This window comes from Pan paniscus, chromosome 3, assembly GCF_029289425.2.
Source record: "Pan paniscus chromosome 3, NHGRI_mPanPan1-v2.0_pri, whole genome shotgun sequence".
In the NCBI taxonomy this organism is placed as follows: domain Eukaryota; kingdom Metazoa; phylum Chordata; class Mammalia; order Primates; family Hominidae; genus Pan; species Pan paniscus.
In genome coordinates this window covers 32,405,455-32,427,228 of record NC_073252.2, presented here as the reverse complement: position 1 = coordinate 32,427,228, position 21,774 = coordinate 32,405,455, and the positions used below count along the sequence as shown (strand labels likewise).

Below are 21,774 nucleotides of genomic sequence, written 5' to 3'. Positions count from 1 at the left end.
TGAGGCAGAATGGCATGAACCCGGGAGGCGGAGGTTGCAGTGAGCCGAGATGGCGCCACTGCACTCCAGCCTGCGCGAAAGTGCGAGACTCTTGTCTCAAAAAAAAAAAAAAAAAAAATTGCTTAACAGTATTGCACTGCATGGATATACCACATCTTGTTTATTCATTCATCAGGTAACAAACATTTGGATTATTTATAATTTTTAGCATTTTTAATAATGCTGCTATGGAAATTTGCTTATAAATTTTGGTGTGGACATATAGTTTCATGACTCGGGTGGGTAGATATCGAGGAGTAGAGTTACTGGGTCCTATGGTAGATTTAAATTTAACTTTTAAAGAAACTATCAAACTCATTTCCAACGTGATGTTGGACATCTTTCCATGTTTTTCTATGGGGAAATATCTATTCAAAGATTTTGCTGATTTTTCATTGGGTTGTATGTTTTCTGATTTTTGAGTGGTAAAGGTTCTTTAGATATTGCAGATATAGTAGTCCTTTTATAGACATAATTTTCAAATATTTTCTCTGAGTTTATTGTTTGTCTTTTAAATTTTCTTAGATGTGTCTTTTAAATAGGAAACGCAACAGTTTTTTTGTTTTTTTGTTTTTTGAGACGGAGTCTTGCTCTGTCGCCCAGGCTGGAGTGCAGTGGCGCCATCTCAGCTCACTGCAAGCTCCACCTCCTGGGTTCACGCCATTCTCCTGCCTCAGCCTCCTGAGTAGCTGGGACTACAGGCGCCCGCCACCACGCCTGGCTAATTTTTTTTTTTTTTTTTGAGACGGAGTCTTGCTCTGTCGCCCAGGCTGGAGTGCAGTGGCCTGATCTCCGCTCACTGCAAGCTCCGCCTCCCAGGTTCAGGCCATTCTCCTGCCTCAGCCTCCCGAGTAGCTGGGACTACAGGCGCCCGCCACCACGCCCGGCTAATTTTTTGTATTTTTAGTAGAGACGGGGTTTCACCATGTTAGCCAGGATGGTCTCGATCTCCTGTCCTCGTGATCCACCTACCTCGGCCTCCCGGAGTGCTGGGATTACAGGCGTGAGCCACCGCGCCCGGCTTAATACATTTTTCTTAACCCATATTCACATAGCTTTCTTCTATGCACATGACTTTGATTTGGAACTAAGTTAAATCACAAGAGAGAGTTTGAGTATCTATTTGCTAGTGTGATTTGTGGCAGACATGGCATGATCTGCAACAGAGATAGTTACTTACTGATCTATCACACAGTTTCTTAACACAGCGGCTTAATGAATGGTTCTGGAGTGTCAAATAGTAAATCATTTTCAGATTGCTCATATTACTTGAGACAACAACTTTCTTAATGGCCCAGTTTTGTCACATAGTTCCGTCTGTTATGTCTTTCAGTGACTATCAAATCACTTCTGGCTTAAACTAGAGTAGACTCTGCTGACTGCTACTAAGAACCCTAGTAATATATATGCCTGCAGAAATTAACCGCAAAACTTTAGTATTCTACCTTGGGGAAAAAGGAACCAATAAAGTGTATTTTATGAACAACAGAAAGTACCTACTGTAGTATTACTATAACTTTTCCAAATATCACTTAATAATGCCACATTTATGAACATCAATATTTTTTATAGTTCTGAATATGTACACTCAAATCTATGGAGCACATAACTATAAAATATCTAAAATTTGAGACATTTAATTTTTTTTCTTTTTTATGTTTATTTTTACATAAATTTGAGATCATATATCTGCTTATATGATATTTCAGATTATTTTGATGTGTAATGATCATTAAAATTAATGCTGTGAAATTATTGTGAATGATTCTGCAATGAGGTTGAAGAAATTAGTCACTATGAAGGCAGTTCAAAGGTTCACTTTTAGCCTATGATTTGATTGATGAGAAAGTCAATTAAATCATAAAAATACAAATTCTGATTGAAGAGAAGGGAAATTCATCCAACAAAAAGAAGAATGAAATTGCCCAAAGAGTAAATTTCTATTTAAGGGAAGAATAAGAAACAAATATAGTTTTTAAAAATATAAACATAAAAATTGTGTTTCTCTTAGTAGAGACAGAAAATAATATACATAAATTAAAATATGTGTGTATATATAAACACATATGTATGTGTATAACTTTGTATATATATTACTTAACATATGTTACTTAAGTTTGCTGTGTCTCGACAGGGGTTTGAAAAGGAAGAACAAGTTATTATGACTATTTAGAACAGAAGTGTTTATGCTTCTGTCTAGATGAGTTGAAAAATATCTTTTAATGACAGGTACCATTCCCTGGCAATTCTTCTCGAGGATTCACCACAAGGCAGATCTATATCAGCTTTATCTATATTAAGTATGTAGGTTATAGTGAGAATGCTGGGCTTCTATCGCAAAATTGAAAAGAATGCAGAAATTAAAATTTTCCGAAATGAATTACAAAGCTGATGCAATTATTTTCTTTCTCTTCTAATCATCTATTATTTCTATACAATTGATAAATTATTATAACATACATTTGCCATTCATTCATTTATTCAAAAACATGTATTGTAAACACGTAAATTATTTGGAGCATTTCTCTTTACCTGGTTAAATAGTAGATAACAGAATCCGTATGAACATTCTTCATCCTGTTTCTCTGTTTTGATTTTTAGAGACAGGTTTTTGCTAACTTGCCCATGTGGGCCTCAAACTCCTGGGCTCTAGTGATCCTCCCATGTCAGCCTTTTGAGTTGGTGGGAATACAGGCACACACCATCATGCCTGTCCTCACATCCTATATTATGAATTAAATAATATGTTATTTAAAATGTAAAATTTTCACAAACTACCTGTCAAAATAGTCTTTTTTGAGGGGGATGGGATTCATATTTCTATTTTCCACATAAGGAGACATATAGTATACAGGCTCATTATTTAAAACTAAGAAACAGAAAATATGGTCCACACTGTCTTACAAAAGTAATTCATTTTTTCTAGTTGTCAGTTTCCTTATATAGAAAATGAAGAGAATAAGATCTCTAAGATGAGTTTATTATAATTTTCTATAACATTATGAATTCTAGCATTGGAATTTTTAAGCTTCAGAACCAACTAATTTTGACTTTTAAGTTTAATATCTGTAGATAATGAGTTTGATTTTTAAAAATAATGTAAGGAACATAGGGTCAAACATCGCCAATAATCAACTTTAAAGTGATTACTACGCCTGTCTCTTTACATTCTTCCCCATAATTTTTCAGTTCGGATATTAAATTAAAACCCCTAATGTTGCACACTAATTTTCTAATATTCTTGCTCATATAATTTGGCTTACACACTTTCCAGTGCTGATTTTGCACCTTCAGCATTATTTCACATGCGAGAGAATGTTAACTTGCAAAACTGAAATGAGATTTCTATACTTTCGGGATTTTTCCATTCACTACCACATAAGGTTGCCACAATAAATTTTTAAATGCATATGACAATCAAAAATTATGACCAAGAGTTATAAAGATTATACAGACAATCCAAAGTTTTTCTTTTCTCAATTGGTGTTAATAATAACACATCTTACAAATTCAGATAAATTAACTAAATTGTTTAAATCACAAAACTAGTAAATATAATATCAGAGTGAGGAACCCAGCACCAATTTTTAGCTTCCACGGTCTTGGTGCTGGTATAAAGAAGGATTTAGGTTTCCATTTGAAAAGGAGAAAATAATTAAACATGAGGTTTTGTAAAAAATAATATATTTGGTCTCATTTGTTTCAATGATTTGAAAATAAGCTCCAATATACTCAGGCTACAACAACAAAACACCGTAGACAGTGTGGCTTAAACAACAGAAATTTATTTCTCACAGTTATGAAGGGTGGAAGTGCAAGATAAAGGTGCTGATGGAGTCATGTTCTGGTGAAGTTCCTCTTCCTGATTTTCAGACAGCCACCTTCTTGCTGTGTGCTCATATGGTCTTTCCTTGGTGTCTGAGCACACAGAGAGGGAGAGAGGCAGATAGGGAGAGATAAGAGAGAGAAAAAGACAGAAAGAGAGAGGAAGAGAGAGAGAGGGCTTCCTCCTCTTATGAGGCCACCAATCCTAGTGGATTAGGACCCCCACACCATGACCTCATTTAACCTTAATCACCTTCTAAAATGTTTCCACATATTGTCACATGAGGGGTTACAGCTTCAATATAGGAATGGGCGTGGGGGGTGGCGCAATTAAGTTCACAGCAAAGCGCATACTGACTTTCATAACTGCCATATAATCTCCAAAATGATTCTGTCTGGGAGCCAGAGAAATTCCTGGAAGACATATGTATTATCTCACAATGATAATTTTAGCTCTTCATTCTTCTTACCAGAAAATGAAACAAGACAAAGTTTGTTATTTTTAGACAAAATTGACCTTTCTGTTCAAAATGAATTGGCACTCAATGGTCTCTTATGTAAAGCAACAGCTAATAAGAGGAAAAATGAAATGATTAAGGAACACTTAAGAATTAGGACTCAGACCAAAATTATCCACAAGTCGAGACCAAAACTATGAATAATAAATATCAGATAAGAGAGGGTAGAGCTAATGCTAGAGGAAAATGTTGTCTGAGTTAATTAAGAGTACCAAGATAAGGAGTTTTCAATAAAAGAAAAATGTAAATTTTTTATTAGCCATCTATATTTCCTAAATTTATTAAATACCAGCTTCTTGGCCAGTATGTAAATTTAGCAGTTTCATAAACTGATTCTTACAAGTTAGATATGGCTTTTGATTCAAGATAATATGTCCCATTGAACTTTCCCCATTAATTAACAGCGCTATGGAAATTTTAGCTTTGCCATTTTAAAATAAACCTGTGAAGCTTTACACTTTAATTTACAATGTATGTGGCATTTATGTTCTCTCAAATTTTCTTTCTTTCTTTTTTTAAAGTGCAGTTTTCCTTTTGCTTGCATTCTTTTTTTTGGGGGGGCACATTTATTTATTTATTATACTTTAAGTTTTAGGGTACATGTGCACAACGTGCAGGTTTGTTACATGTGTATACATGTGCCATGTTGGTGTGCTGCACCCATTAACTTGTCATTTAACATTAGGTATATCTCCTAATGCTATCCCTCCACCCTCCCCCCACCCCACAACAGGCCCCGGTACGTGATGTTCCCCTTCCTGTGTCCAAGTGTTCTCATTGTTCAATTCCCACCTATGAGTGAGAACATGCAGTATTTTGTCTTTTGTCCTTGCGATAGTTTGCTGAGAATGATGGTTTCCAGCTTCATCCATGTCTCTACAAAGGATTTTGCTTGCATTCTCAGCATTCTCAGGGTATTTGAGTGAGTTAGCAAAAATTTTTTTTTCCCCTCTGGCTTTTTTTTTTTTTTTTTTTTTCCAGATGGAGTCTTGCCCTGTCACCCAGGCTGGAGCGCAATGGCATGATCTTGGCTCACTGCAACCTCTGCCTCCCAGGTTCAAAGGATTTTCTTGCCTCAGCCTCCTGAGTAGCTGGGATTACAGGTGCCCGCCACCATGCCCAGCTAATTTTTATATTTTTAGTAGAGATGGGGTTTCTCCTTGTTGGCTCGCCTGGTCTCTAATTCCTGACCTCACAATCCACCCCACTCAGCCTCCCAAAGTGCTGGGATAACAGGCGTGAGCCACAGCGCCCTGCCTTCTCCCATATTTCCACACCATTCTCAGTTTCTCTATGTGATAAAATAGTGATCAATTCATTGATTTCTAAAATGGTTTACAAAATAGAAATTCTCTCTAAAAGCTGAAGGTAGCATGAGCCACAAAAGCTGATTTCCTCTCCATTTTCTGTTCATGAATCAAATAAGACTCCTAGAGAAAGAATTTCTGAATGGTAACATCTGAAATTATATTGTTGCTCTCTCTCCTATCAGGTTCAGTTCTCCATTTTGAGCTATAATTGTAGATATTCTCATCTAAATTCCATCAGGACCACTAACCCAGTTAGTAAACTTTCAGCTATTTTTCTTTTCTTTTCTTTTTCTTTTTTTTTTTTTTTGAGACAGAGTCTCGCTCTGTTGCCCAGGCTGGAGTGTAGCGGTGCGATCTCAGCTCACTGCAATGAAGGAGCTTCATTGAGCAACAGAACAGCTCTCAGGAGACCCAAAATGTGTCACTCCTTTCTGCAGGCAAGTCATCCCAAGAATGTCCAGTTCTCAGCAGGAAGTAGACCTGTGATGGGTAGCTCCTTTCCACAGGCAGGTCATCTGGATGATTCAAGGAGACCTGAGATGGCTAGCTCCTTCCTGCAGCTGGTAGTCCTGATGTCTGTGTGAGTCTGGCTGAGTCCAGGGTTTTTATGGGCTCAGAAGAGAGGACATGTGTGCTGATTGGTCCAATGGTGGGCAATGAGCAGGCCCAGAAAAATCACCATAGGTTCTCCAGGCCACAGACTGCACTCTGAACTGGCACGGCAACCTGGCTCCCAAGCTTCAGGCCGGCCCTGGTTGGAAGGTGGGGTTTCACCAGGGACTTGCCCCTTTCCACCCAGGAGCCTGTCTGCCTCCCACCATCAACATGCTGTCCGTGGCACCCAGGCTGTTCCTGCGGAGGGATGCCTGCAGGCCCACTCTAAGGTGCTGTCAGCATCCCCTGCCTCCCTCTCATGCACGTGAGCACCTGATGTGGTTTGGCTGTATCCTTACACAAATCTCATCTTGAATTGTAGTTCCCATAATCCGCACTTGTCATGGGAGATACCTGTGGGAAGTAATTGAATCATGGGGATGATGGTTTCATAATGGCTTTCTCCCTTTGCTCGGCTCTCATTCTCTCTCCTGCCACCCTGTGAAGAGGTGTCTTCTGCCATGATTGCAAGTTTCCTGAGGCTCCCACAGCCATGTGGAATTGTGAATCAATTAAACCTTTTTTCTTTATAAATTACTCAGTTATGGGTATTTCTACCTAGGAGCATGAAAATGGACTAATAAAGCACCCAAAATCTGGAGGGGGCTGAAGTGGCAAGAGGTTGGTGTGTTAGCATCGCCTTGGGTGCACACACACCCGGCCAGGTCGTGACAGTGTGCAGTCTCGGCCTCAACTTTGCTCCACACTACAGCAGGCACCAGGAGTGGGCAGAAGCCAGGGATAAGGAGCAGGCATTTCTTAGCTTGAGGGAGCAGTGGCTTCTCGGGCCCCCTGGAGTGGACGGATGCCTAGGTCCAGAGCCGTGGCTGAATGGCTGCAGCTGTGCCCAGGAGCACCGGGCTCTCACCCAGCCAACTCAGTAGGGGGCAGGGCTCCCACCTGTTCCTGGCTCCCACTGGACCTGTGGAGCGGGCAACCCTGGCCACACCTCCCCTGCTGCAGCTGGCATCTTCACAGGGGCTGCTTTAGATGGGCTGCCACTGCCATTATTAATAGACCCTCAATTTTATTATGTTGAATTTTCCAAAGCACTCAAGTCTCTACCAAAACGAATAAGAAACCACTTACTAATAAGGCAAGTTTCTGTTTATTCCAAGTGGGAAAGCAAACATTTTAATAGCCAATTATTTGGCTTTAAAACAGGTAATAAAAGTGTAATTGAGTCTGTTTGCTAAGATACTGCTATCCTTGTTTCTTTTTTTTTAAACAATCAACATAGGGCTTGTGGTCATGAGAGTATAAAAATAATATAATTTTTAGAAAAATAATTTATTTTTCTACTAAAACTTTATTAACAACTATACCACACTAAAGTGTAGCTACAGACAAAGTTTAGAATTTTGAAATTCACCCACATTAGAATTTTTGTGACCCCTAGAAAAAAATGAAAACATGTACTTCCTCCCATTTCCTAATTGGAAAGTTATGAGTGGCACTAATTTATGGCTTTGGAAATTAATTACTTCTGGCCTAGTGCAAGGAATAGAAAATACAAACCGTAATTTAAATTTTAAAGAAAAATTCAAGAAACTTAAAATAAGACTGAGAAAACTTTTTTTCTCTTACAAATTCCCACACTATTCTTTATAACCAATTTATTACAAATATTCATTCAAAAGTTCATTTTAGTTACTAACTCCAACTGCAGAAATATGCAAATAATATCCAACTTTTAGTAATAACTTGATTATTTTTAGTAATAATTCATTCTTTTTGAAAGAGAATCAGTTCAGAGCTAATAAGTAAAGTACAGTAATTTGCCTATTATTATGTATCATAGGCCTTAAAGTTATTGCTCTAAATGAGTATTTCCTGGGAAAGCTATAACTACTTAATTCAAATATCTTTAAAAACTCCAAAATATACTGTGAAACACAGTATTTAGATACATAAGAAAATCTACAAAGACCGAAATAGTTTTCTGATTACTCCATTTGCTTTGTACTTGAATTTCTAATTACAGTGGTTTTTAATCACACACGTGTCCTGAGTGAGCTGAAGTTTAGATAAGGCCCTATTTTCTGCAGTAAAATAATCAGTTAACAACATCCAACCTTTATACTAAATTCCATTTGCTTAGATAGTAATAAAATTATGCACTTTAAATAAAAGTAGGGGGTATTTGATAGGCTGAGCATTTTAGCATAGAGAAAAATCTAGCATGCACAAATAAAGCAGAAAATTGTAAATTAACAAAATCGGGGGCTAACAGTGCTCCCCCTCTTTGCAAAAAGGCCATTTAAGATCACTTAGTCAAGTTAGAGATTTTTCTGTTTCATATTATTGGGTTTTCTAAAGTAATGGAATTGATTATAGAATGCTTAAATTTCTATATTACTGAAGAAACAAATTGAATTACTATAAATATTTAGTCAACAAGAATACATTGTTTACCAGTGCTTTTTTTTTTTAAGCATTATCTTTGGCTTTGTAATTGACACACAGTTTTAGTATATGGTGGCTTATATGATCATTAAATTAAAATTTAGTAAGTCTTTAAAAATGCAGACAGATAATTGGAATTACCAATAATACAAAAAATAGAGTAATCTGACCCTATTAAGTTAGAATGTGTAAAGCTGGAAGGATGTCTAGAATTTGTCACAGTGGTCATTGCAATCTCTTCATTTATTTCCTTTGGGGTAGAAAAACATCGCTTTAACTTCCTATATGAGTTTCAAGTATCTAATGAATACTGCTATGTAATAAAATCCCATATAAGTACACTACATGAAAGACTTATTTTATTTTATTCCACTGGAAACATAATGATTGAGAAATATTTTCAAAAACTTGAAACAACAGCTGATGTATAGTATTATCTATTAATTGTACAAATAAAAATGGAATAGAAAATATTAGCAGTATCAGAAAAATATTTAACATAAATTTTCACCGACAATCTAGTCTAGGTTGCAGATTCTAGACTAGATCTGTAGAGTCTACAGATGTAGCATACATCAGTCTGGAAATTCCAAATTTAATTTCCATTCAAAATGATTTGAAATACTATTTCATAGTAACATGTGATAACACATTTGCCAAAATGCCTCTCAATCTGTTTCAACAGATGTTGAAAAATAGCTACTTCCAATTTTATAACAACTAAAATAAGTGGGAAAAAAAACTTAGTGGAAATAATCTTATTACCAGGGGGTGGAAAAAAAAGAAAGAAAAACAGATACTACACAGATTTGGCACTATATTACTCTCAAATATTCACTGAACGTACAAAAGGTGCCGGTGTTGTGATTAATACAAAGCAATAGATATTCTGACAAATCGTCACCATCTGGCTGTGAATTATATTTCTGTTGAGCATCTCTGTATTTTGTTACACTTTCAACCAAACTATGTGATGATATTTGGGAAACTCCTCTTTCCAATGTTTTAAAATGTTTTTAAATTATGTCTGCTTATCATTGGAGCAGAGGACATTTCTAAGAAGAGCATCAAAGCTTTTGCATGCCAAACAGTATCTTTCAAGAAAGCCTCTTAAATGGCACTGTAATAAATAAAATAATAATAATAACAATAACAATAATAAAATCTTAGAATACAAAATCAATGTTGAAAAATGCTCATGCATAACCAGCAACATGGTTCTAAAAGTCACATCACTCAGCCTGTACTAATAAGAAAAATCCTTCTGATGAACTATTTAATTGAGTTTAACAAGGCTGTTTATAGCTAATCTTAAATGCACTAATAGGAAATTGAAGGCTGATACTCAATGTTAGTTTTTCTCCCTTTAGATCTTGGTCATAATTACAGTTTGCTCTTTAATTATTCTGCCTCTCATTTTCAATTTATGGTTAAGACTAACAGCATGCCCCAGAGATCAAAAGTGCTGAGGTGGACAGGAACAGAACAGAGGACAGCAATTCCTTTAGCCTCTGGCATATGTGGCCCAAACAGATTGTTTTTTATTTTTTTTTAACTGATTGTTCCAAAATAAATATGAAGATCGTTCTAGGAAATCAGTGTGTAGCTCCTCAAATGCAGGCCAAAGCAATATTTTATAGCATTTTAAATATATTTATTGTGTGACTAGCATTGAATAAACCCATGGATCTTGGGCTATAACACAGTTTATCTAATGCCAACTCTGCAATTTACTGGCTTCATGCCATTGTAAAAGTTTCTTGAGCTATGTTTCAGTCACCACAAGTTTAGGAATGACAACGTAGCACCAGTTACAAGAGTTGTTTTGTTGACTACCTCAATTAATATGTACATATTATTTTGAACAATGTGTAGTACATTGTAAGCCCTCAAATTTACGTAAAATATTACCATTATTTTTTATCAAAATACTTTTTGTGATCATTGGAAGATCTTGCTAATTCCAAATTGGAGGTATTTTCAGTTGACTTGAACACCTTCCTTCAAATGGGAGTGCATAGAATTATGTAATCAAATATTTTTCAGCATAAAACTGAGAAGTTAATGGATACAACAAAATAACAACATTTTAAGTCATTTTATTCATATAACGCATATTGTGTCCACTCAAAGAATCCATAGGCTGCATTGTAAGCTGCTTTTACATTATAAACTACAAATATCTTCCTAAACTGCCTCAAACATCAGTTCATTGTAACAAAAGAGGAATGGAAAAATCCGAAAAAAGAATTAAAATGTAATTCGACTGTAGGAGTAGCACATATGCTTGACCCTTTAGTGATATGAATAATGAAATAGGTTTAAGAGATTAACAGGACCAGTATAAAGCAGTCAGGATAAAGACAGAATCCATTGAGCAGATGATATTTTAATGTCAATCAGGGCAAACAGAACTATGCAGGATATGACATGAGGACATTTATTGATTCATTTGTCTTTTCATGTGGTCTAAAGGAATAAAATGTTAAAAATTAATTACTCCATGTGAAATAGTTTATTCCTATAAGACTGTTTGGTGTCCTAAATTGTGTTCCTCCTGAGATTTTCAAGCTTTCTCTTGTCTCCTTTAAATGTTCAGGTCAGTTTGATGTGTGAATTATGTATCCTTCTAAACCCTGATTATATAATCTGGTCATTCTGTCTTTCCTGATGTCCTAATGCCCAGATGAAAGTAATCTTTCCCTTATCTAAATTCTTATAGTATTATGTCCATGAATCTCTCAATTCCTTTCACTATCATGCTCTAAAAATTATGTAAAAATGTTTGCAACCAGAATTCCACAGATCCTCACAACCTTTGTTAGGAATGAGGCCATATGAAATCGATTGACTCAGGCTTAATTGGCATGTTTCCCCAATATGAATGTTGTTGGGCCTCAACTTTCTCCCTGAATACCCCCAAAATACTTTTGGAGTCCTCATTCTTGAGTCCTTGTGGTGTCAAAGAGGCACAGCTATCTGTAGTAAACAAGGCATGGTGACTTTTTTCTTTTTATCACAAATTATAGGAAGGGCAGTCATAATATAACAATATATTTCCCTGATGTATTGCAAAATTTAGTAAAACTGTTGCTTCATTTTTTTTTTCTGATAGTCACCTAACTCTCACAGCCTCATATGATAATACTAATTGCTAATACTTATTGAGAACTTACTATCTTACCATGTGCCAAACACTGTTTTAAATTATTTCCATGAATTGTCTTGTTTACTCCAAATCCAAATTCTTTGAGGCAGGCACTATTATTTTCACTCCCTGACCCTTTTTATAAACGGAGAAAATGAATCTCAGGAAGGGGAAACAGCTTACTTCAGGTCACATTCTTTTCCAGTGACAATGCCAAGATTGGAACCCAGGTGGTCTGACTCCTGAGCCTGCAGGAAAAGAAAGAGGGGGCTGCATAGGGGGCAGATTAGAGTTCCAGTCATTGCAGTCTACTCAGAATTGCTCTACTAAGCTTGTGTACCGGTTTCATCTTCATGCCTGTTTTCTTTCATTGGGTATCACCCTACATTCTGAGAAACTCCAAATAAAGGTATCACTAATGATAGTCCCTCCTTTGTTCAGAGGTCTCAAATTTATAACTCTTTTAGACTCTAAATCAGGGTGGGCAAAAGGTTTACATAAATCGTCATGGAGTTAATATTTTAGGATTTGCAGGCCACACAGTCTCTGTGACAATTACTAAACTCTAAGGTTGTAGAATGAAAGTAGCCACAGAGAATATGCAAGCAAAGGGCCTGGGCTAGACTGTGATGTGAATGCCTGGGAAACAAAACTTAAAAGAGGCACTCATTTTCAGGATCGTTTCAATGCAGGCTATTGAAAGTGAATGTCTCCTTAAATTTTTTGCCTTGGGGCTTTATGTGTTTCATCCTAGTCCCTCCCCTGAGTATACAAATGGGTGAGGCTGTGTTCCAATAAAATGTTATTTACAAAAAGAAATGGCTAAGCCCTAAGGTGGCCTTTGGGTTATGGATGGCAGATCTTTGTACTACGTGCACACGATTTCTCATAGTCTCTGAGTGTCTAATTATTACAAAATATATAATTCATACCTGAGTCATTATAATAGTCCATTCTTACATTGCTATAAGGAACTATCTGAGACTGGGCAATTTATAAAAAAAAGAGGTTTAATTGACTCACAGTTCCACAGGCTGTCCAGGAAACATTGCTGTGCAGGCCTCAGGAAACTTACAATCATGGTGGGAGGTGAAGGGGAAGCAGACACATCTTCACTGGTGGGGCAGGAGAGAGAGAGCAAAGGGACAGATGCTACATACTTTTAAACAACCAGTTCTGATGAAAACTCACTATCACGAGAACAGCAAGGGAGAAGTCTGCCCTGATGATCCAATCACCTCACACCAGGCCCCTCCTCCAACACTGAGGATTCCAATTAGACATGAGATTTGGGTGGGGACACAGATCCAAACCATATCAGTCATCTTTATATCCCTTAAGCTACTTAGAAGGAGAGCATCCTGAGCATGACAGAAAGTGAATCAGTAAAAATAAAAGAACATATCTGTACAAAGACATAATTCTTTATAGCCTTTGAAATTTATCAGCTCTTAACAACTCAACAAAATAGAAGTGACTCTGAGTTGAAAAATCTCAGCTGGAGAAATAAATTTTGAGTGAGAAACAGCTGTGTTGCTTCCTTATGTCTTACAGAGTTGTGGGCTGATTTTTGCCTTGGAGGATATTGAAGGAAAGGAGATAATTCAGTGTTTTGACTTCAGAAGAATATGGAAAGAAGAGGGAATATGGATTTCAAAGAGAAGTGAAATGAAAGAGAACATGGCAACAGCTTGGGGAAAAGTGAGTAAATACAAAGTCAGGAATTATAATAAGAATTTCAGCCAGTCATAGTTGGCTTGTTCTCTCCAATATCACTACTGCACACTTGGACAAGTGGTTCAAACTTGAACCTGCATTTGGTCTACCACAGGATTGAGATATTGCCTATGCATTTGGCAGGATTAGGAGCAGTCTTACCAAGAATTCATAAAACATTTTCTCCCACAAGAGTGAGTTTACAAAATAAAATAAAACGCACTGAGGTATTTGGCACCTAAAAGGTGATCACACCTTTTGTTGGTGCCATCATTGGTAGTTATAGGAGAGTGGCAATGAGGAAATTTCAACAAAGTTTCTCAAAGTGATACCACATGCAAAATGATACCACATGCAAAATGATACCACATGAAGGTGCTCGTAAGTGCTGTAAACTATCTGACACGTTAATGTTATCAGATATGTGAAACACACTAAGAGAGTCCCAGAAATAAGTAGGCAGTTAGATCAGCAGGAGATTTACATTTTACATGAGAATTTGAGAGCAAGAATAGGACTTATGAGTTTCATGTTTAATATCAATATAGTCGGTCTACATTTGAATATATATCTACTATAAGTATCAAATGATAAAAAAAGCAAAAGACATCTCCTTCTCTGAAACTTCATGCAACAAAATATGTAAAATGGCAGACAAGTATATTAAACATGATTTTCAATACACTTTATTTCTATTTTCTGCTGAGAAGTGACATCAATGTATACTCAAATATTTTTCTTTCTTTTAGTGACTTGATTTTTAATCTCATCAGAGAAACATTCAGAAATAAGATAGTTATAAAAAAAGTTGGTATCTTATACACGGGGTCCTGCATACCCTGTGATACCTCAAGACAAAGGGTAAAACTAGGAAAAGTTGCCAGAAAAAGGTCTTCAAAAGTCTTCATGGTTTGAATAAGCATACAAATGAAATCTCATTTCCTATAGTTAATAAATCAGTTTTAAAAATGATGACATTAGGCCTTGTCCATTTTATATTCTGAATGTACAGCACATTCTGAGGAGAAATAATCAGAAGAAAACATTTATAGTATAACTGGGATGAATCTTATTTTACTAATCAACTTTAAAAATAAAACACATTAATTCTTCCTTTCACTACATCTATTCAATGATGCTCAAAGCCATGATAAACTTGGACTTTGGGGTCACTAGATTCCCTCTATCTTGGATTCTTAAAAGAGAGTATGATAGAGTTTGCCAATGTCACTGGACAATTTTTAATATTTCAATATATTTGAAATTAAATGTGTAAGACATGAAAATAGTCTTATTTATTGTGTGTATGTTTTAATTTTTCCTAGTAACTCTAAGTTAGAGTCCAGATTTCTTTAGGTTATTTCATCTAGAACTTTAACTACACCCAGTAGGTAATTTCAACTGAACCAAGTGAGAAATTCAGTTAATTCCCAAAGCTAAGACCAATTGATAAATGCTGACTTTGAAGAACATCTTCCATTGTACTCTGTCAGTAATAGAAAAAAAAAGGGGGGGTGCAATCAAGAAGTTACAAAAATGCAAAAGCAGACACAACTTAAGAGGAAGAAAGGTAAGGTGGATGTTGGTGTCTCCTAAAATTTTGTTTTCATTTTCATTCTCCTTTAGGGCTGATTTCTTCTCCCTCAGAAAGCACATTCCTTCTAATTTAAATTACATTTATCCTTGTCTATTATTTCAGCAGTTGATTACGTTTCATGTCACTACTGGACTAAGAAAGGACCAAAAAGTTTTTCATCCCCTGCCCAGCATGCATTATACTTTTTTCTTTTTTATTTAGAATTGTTTGTACATTACAAGGAGACTCAAGTGGCCCTATGCAGCACAAGATGACCATTTCTCTTACTAAATCAAAGAGAACATCTCAGTTGCATAGCTAAGAGATTTTGGAAAGTTTTTTGCAAGTTATATCTCTGTGCTTTCTAACAGGCTTAAAATAACTGGTCCTTTTTACAGTTCTCCTTTTTGCCCTTACTTCTCTACTCACTTAACTGTTACAAATGTATACTGCTGGCAAACTCAAATTGAGTTAAATCCCATAGGAACTCAAGTTCAGAATCTTTTTTTATTCTTTTATATCACTTATGTTGTGTGATGAGCATAAGAGAATTGATAAATGTGCCCTTTCGTGGGATGGGAGTTTAGCATAATACAATACATTTTTTTTCTTTAATCACCTTACATATCAGAAATTGCAGCATAAAGTAGGATATGTACCATATTTACCTGAAAAATCTGACCAGTCTTAAAATCTAGTAATACAGTTGAAACACAGCTGTGAGAATTTTACAAGTGCAGAATAAAAACAAATTCTAGATAATTCTGAAAAGATGGTAGTGTAGGAAGCATCAGAAATCTATCTCCCCATTTAGACATCAATGGCACTGACAGAATCTGACTGATGTAACTATTTTGAAATGTTGGAGTCCATTGAAGGCTTTTAAATTTCAGGAGAAATCTTAGAGGTTAAATTACAGTTAATTTCAGTCAATTTTAGCTCTTAGCACAGTAGCAGCTACCCATCCTTTACCCCAGCCATGTAACAGATGGCTGAGCATGCATTCCAGGAACAGCTGGCACATAGTTTGAGGGAGCCAGAATGGGTAAAAATCACCCTGTCCTCCAAATATCAGAGATCTGTGCTCTTATATCTGGTTGCTGCTTGATGATCACAGAGGAGTAGAGAGACAAGTGACCATTGTTGTTGCACCTTCTCCCATTGTTGCAAGCCCTGCCTCCCTCTGTTTGAATTGACTTTTAGGGATTTAGAGAGCTGGTGCCCTTACTCTTCCCCCTTTATTTTTCTCTTTTTCTTCTTTGGGTAGACAGACATTAAAGACTAGGATTTTCAAAAGTAACTGCATATATGGGGAAAATTAGGAAGTGGTTGTGCATGCCCAGGGAAAGACACAGGCCCAGAAAAGATTTGGAAAGGCTTAAGTTTACACCTCAGGGTGATTACTGACAATCAACTACCCTACAATAATGAAAAAGACAATGAAGAAAATCAATAACCATAAGCAGTAGCAATAGGAAACAGAAATAATCTAATTTCTAGAGTTACCACATTATTAGATGCAATGCTCAGTTTTCAACAGAAAATCACAAGACATACAAAGAAAGAGAAAAGTACGGACTATTCAAAGAAAAATAAATAATTACCATAAACGGTCTCTGAAAACACATCATGGCAAGTCGACTAGACAAAGAGTTTAAAACAAGTATCTTAAGGATACTCAAAGAACTGAAAGAAGATGTGGAGGAGAAGTAAAAAAAAAAAAAAAAAAGAAAAGAAAAGAAATTCTGGAAGGTTCTATTGATAAAAGGTACAATAACTGAAAGGAAAACTTACTAGATGGATTTAAAGACAGATTTCAGCTGACAGAAAAAAAAATCAGAGAACTTTAAGATATGACAAATAAAATTATTGAGCCTAAGGAACAGAAAGAAAAAAGATTAAAGACTGGAGTGAATAGAACCTAGAGGACCTCTGAGACACCATCATTCAGAACAATGTACCCATGTAGGAGTTCTGGAAAAATAGAGAAAAGTAAATCGTAGAGAAAATATTTGAAGAATTAATGGCTGAAGAAAATTCCAAAATTTGATGAGAGACATGAATATAAACATCCAAAAAGCTCACTGAACTCCAAGTAAGATGAACTCAAGAGACTCATACTGAGATATATAATCAAACTTCCAACAGACCAAAAGAGGAATTCTGAAAAGCAGTAAGACAGAAGCCACCAATCACAAAGAAGAGATCCTCAATAAGATTATTAGAAGATTTCTTATCAGAAACATTGAAGACCAGATGTCAGTGGGCCCATATAGTCAAAGTACTAAACAAACAAAGAAACAGTTAACTAAGAATTCCATATGTACAACCAATTATTCTTTAATACTGATAAATAAATTAAGACATTCTCAGATAGATAAAAGCTAAGAGAGTTTGTTAACACTAGATCTGCCCTGCAAAAACTGCTCAGGTCCTCTTGGGGAAATTAAAGAGTACTAGATGGTAACTCAAAGTTGTATATATAAAAAAGAACATCTCAGTAAAGCTGCAGTTAAAACTGGTAGAGGAAGACTGGTTCCAGTTTATTTGGGCTTTGCCATTCTGAGCTCTCAGTCAAATTATGCACAGAAAGATGGCACACTAGTCTCAAATTAATGAAAGGTAGGCCAAACACTTTATACCCCCATCTTTACGTATCTTTCACAGACTACTTCAACCAGATGTGAACTGATAAGAGACAAATGGAGATGGAAATGCTCCGTATCTGTCTTTTGAAGAGTAAAGCAGCAGATCTCTCTGACAGCACAATATTCCATTGCTTCTTAAACTCAGGGACTAAGCTGACAAATATCTAGAAACTGTGACTTTTCCATCCTTCCAAATTCCCAGAAAGTTCCCCTGGAAAGAATGAGGCCACCTGTAATTAATGTAACATAAGAAATTATGAGACAGTCCTAATGAAGAGCAGATAGATGAGGCTTGGTTCTCCCTAAGCCAGACGCTGGGACAAGGGTTTGAATGCAGATAGTTTTCATAGGATGTGATTTCATGTAAAAGAGTGGGGAGTAACATAAGAAAAGGAAGGGATAAAATGGAAATTTTCAATTTGGGCAACTGGGACTCACAGTGAACCTCTAGGAGATTGTGTAGAACATGCCTACAACTTGTCACGCCTGAGGGCAAAGAAACTTAGTATTTATCTACTACTCTTTTCCAGCAGTCACTGAAGACTGTTCCTGGGGGTGTTATCTCCCTGTCATGAATGCCTTCTTGCCAAGCATGCTCCAAGCAAAGAATGCCTTTAAGTATAGAGACCAGGTATTTGCAGGAGAAGACTGTTAAAAGGTAAGGGAATAGTAAATGCAGAGAGGATAAATTTGACACATCAACTCTGTCTGCCACTACCAGGTGGTTCCATTTCAGCATCATTAGTCACAAGTCTGGAGAAGTGAGGAGAATAGAAAAATACAGAGAGACAGACTCTAAGGAACATGATGGAACCATCTATCCATCTGCAGTCACTTTGGGCAGGAAATTATTTTCTTTGCCATCTCATTATTTTCTTTACCCATCTGTTAAATTAGGATATTAATATTTCCTACCCATAAGGTATATGTGACGTTAAATGAGTTAATATGTGTGAAGCACTTAGAACACTGTTTGGCTCATGATAACTGCTCAATAAATGGCTCAGCTCTGCCTAGTCTGTAGGATCGAGAATACATCGGAAGTCTCATTCCCACACATGATACAGAGATTGGACTCTCTCTTAATTATTTTAATGTCTTAATACTGGTTGTACAAGCGTTTAGGAGACTCTTGCCTCACTAAGTTGGATAGAGAAAGCCCTTGGATGGACCTAACCTCCTGGACACTTCCTTTCTTATTACAGTTTCTCCTGCTGAGCAATCTATAGGGCTAGCTTCTGCCTTAGTGTCCTGCCCAGTGTTCACACCCTCACCAAGGCTGGATCCTTGCCCCTTCCTTGCCTGTGGACCTTACTGGCAGTACCCTGAGCTCTACCAACCTCTCCACTGGGGGATAGACATTGAATCCCCAACCCCAAGATATTCTGGAGTTTCGATCCAAGGAGATAGGCCCCACCTGCCTTCTAGTATCATGTACTACTAGATATCTCATCTATTCGTGTCACCCTACCATAGGCCCTTTACATGAAACCCTGAAAGTACAGAACAACAGATTAACTGGATTTAGTAATAGCATCCACAAAAGCCTCTACTCTTAAGCCCCAAACCAAATACACACAAGCAGGATGGGAGAGTGATGAGCAATGACCTAAGACTTGGCAAAGACAGGGTTAGATGGCATGGCAAGCCCATAAGAAAATTGGCCAACATAGTCCAGTCTCTATTCCACGTAACCATACTCTACCAACTCACACAGAGCCAGGAGAAGCAGCCTAGCAAGCTCAGGCTGTCCAGACCTATCTGGAAACCAAAACTGGGCCTTGAAAAGCTGCAGTCAACTATCCTTTGCAGGGGTGAGACCTTGAGGCATCAAAGATCCTGAGGCCCTGGTGACAAACCAGGGTACACCTTCCTGAGCCACTCCAAAGAGGCTGAAAGAGGGAGGCCCAGCATAATCATCTGAGCATCTTCTGCCTTGTCCTGTGATGTCACTGCTAAAGCTCCCATCTAAATGAAGGCCACCAAATTTTGTCTGTATCTGATGCCCCTGGTTCTGCAAGCTCTTTTGTAGCACTGGACTCTGCCTCTAGCCTCTCTTGAGTCACCCCTGACAAGGCTTAGCTTTCTGTCTGGTATTCTGGTTTTCCTTCCATGCTTTTCCTTCCATGCAGTTCCCAGCCCTGAGCCTGTCTGGAGTTGAACTTCTCTGGGATTGGTCCTCTCCTTAGGGACTGGTGGCCACTGATAACGGCTCTGCCAGAACAGGGTTTGCAAAAAGGTAGGGAAGCAAGCCTGAGGACCAAGGGAAAATACTACTTTCACCTTAGTGGCCCTTTTTCTACTCAGATTTAGAATAAATGTGTGCTAATAGTAGTCTTTTTTTGAAAATGCATTTGCATGTGCTGGGACCTACTAGTGGACTGAAACTAGCTGCAAAGTTGACTGTTTGGTAAATGTAAAGAGTGATGGATTCTCTTAGGTGCACATGACTAACAAGAGATAGTGTCTATCTTAATCAAAGATCTGTTTGAATGAAGAGTGTACTTTATTTTTTTTAACTTTAAAAAATTTCACAAGCAATAAATGTTTGTTATAGAAAAAGGAGATAGGTCAAAGCAAAATTAAGACAAAAATCTCTCTTCTTCCCACGTCTCTGAAATAATCAGTTATGTAAACATTTTTGTGCAAACTTTCCATATCTAAATGCACATATCTAAATAAATGTCTAGCTGAAAAACAGCCAAACAAAGCAAAAAAATTCTAGCAATGTCCTCATTAAATATCATTGCTTCAAGGCATCAGTTTTCTTTAACTCAACTCAACTGCCATTTTGTTAGGAAGTGAGCTGACAGATACACAACATGAGCAACGGAACCTCTTGCTTAGCCCTGGGGTGTGTAAGCCAGTTCAGACAAGCATCATGAATCTGAAAGGGACTTTGTAGTCCAGTGAAAAGTAGGAGGTAGAGTGATTGCAGATCTGTAATTGGCTCTGTATCCATCAGGATCTGAGGTCTCAATAGGCTTGTCCTATTCCAGTTTGCTTTACCTTGAAACAAAAAGTAACCTGAGGATTCAGGGACTGAAAATCTTTTGTGGGAATTCAATGTATGAGGGAATGTATATAGGAATACACAGGAGCAGAACTATGAAGAAAATAATCTTACTGCTTTTTCAGAGGTTGGCTTTTATCTGATAATGGAAGTCAATGACTTAGCTTTTTTGCAATGGAAAATTTAATGCCAGTTTTACCTGGGGATGACTTATTCATTAAGTATGTATTTATTGAGCACCTATTTTCAAAGAGCTAGATATTCAACCATGAACAAAAACAATAATTACTGCTGGTCTGTCAGGACCTTATACCTTTAGGCAAATAAAATAGTAACCAAACAAGCAAAAGAAAAGAAATGTGGTAAGTGCTGTGAGCAATATAATAGATATAGTGTGTTTTGAGAGCAGCTAACAAAGATTTTCACCTTAATTGAGGAATTCTTGGTAGAGAAAGTGACATTTAAGTTAATACATAAAGGAAAAATGTATTGGGTATGGAGGAAAAGAGAACACTAGGTAGAGGGACCAGCATGGAACAAGAGATAACAATGCACATTCAAGAAAGTGAAAACAGGCTTGTATGGGCATGTGGCGCAAGATGAGGACTGAGAAGTCAGTGGGGAGCACACCTCCAAGTTCCTTTGGGCCATGTTTACATCTCCCTCCTTATAACAAAAGTGACAAAAGACTTGAGTGTTGTAAATATGGATGAGTGTATAACAGGAGGTGCTATAGATGAGGATTGTGTTTAGAAGTTATCATTGTGGCCACATAAATAATGGTTTAATTTTGTGGAGGTGGGTGTTAGGAGATTATTACTATAATCTACAGAAAAGATAATTTTTACTTGGACTACAGTAAAGATGGGCAAAATCTAGGCAATCAGATAGTTCTGAAAACTCGTTAAGATATAAAATAGA

The 21,774-nt window shown here is 36.9% G+C and overlaps 1 long non-coding RNA gene across 3 annotated transcripts in view; it reads right to left on the bottom strand.

Annotated features, from left to right (window-relative positions):
- The window catches only part of LOC103783027 (uncharacterized), a 224,557-nt gene that overhangs the window by 25,017 nt on the left and 177,766 nt on the right, over nt 1-21,774 (bottom strand). The window contains exons 5-6 of one of the 3 annotated variants that reach the window (XR_010111942.1): nt 12,924-13,015; nt 4,437-12,148 (exon numbers count right to left, since the gene is read on the bottom strand). The exons of 1 other annotated variant lie outside the window; for it this stretch is intronic. This is a non-coding gene — a long non-coding RNA (uncharacterized LOC103783027). Of the gene's footprint in view, nt 1-2,571; nt 2,763-4,436; nt 12,149-12,923; nt 13,016-21,774 lie in introns of those variants that run through there. One more of the 3 variants, XR_010111941.1, reaches the window with a different exon arrangement.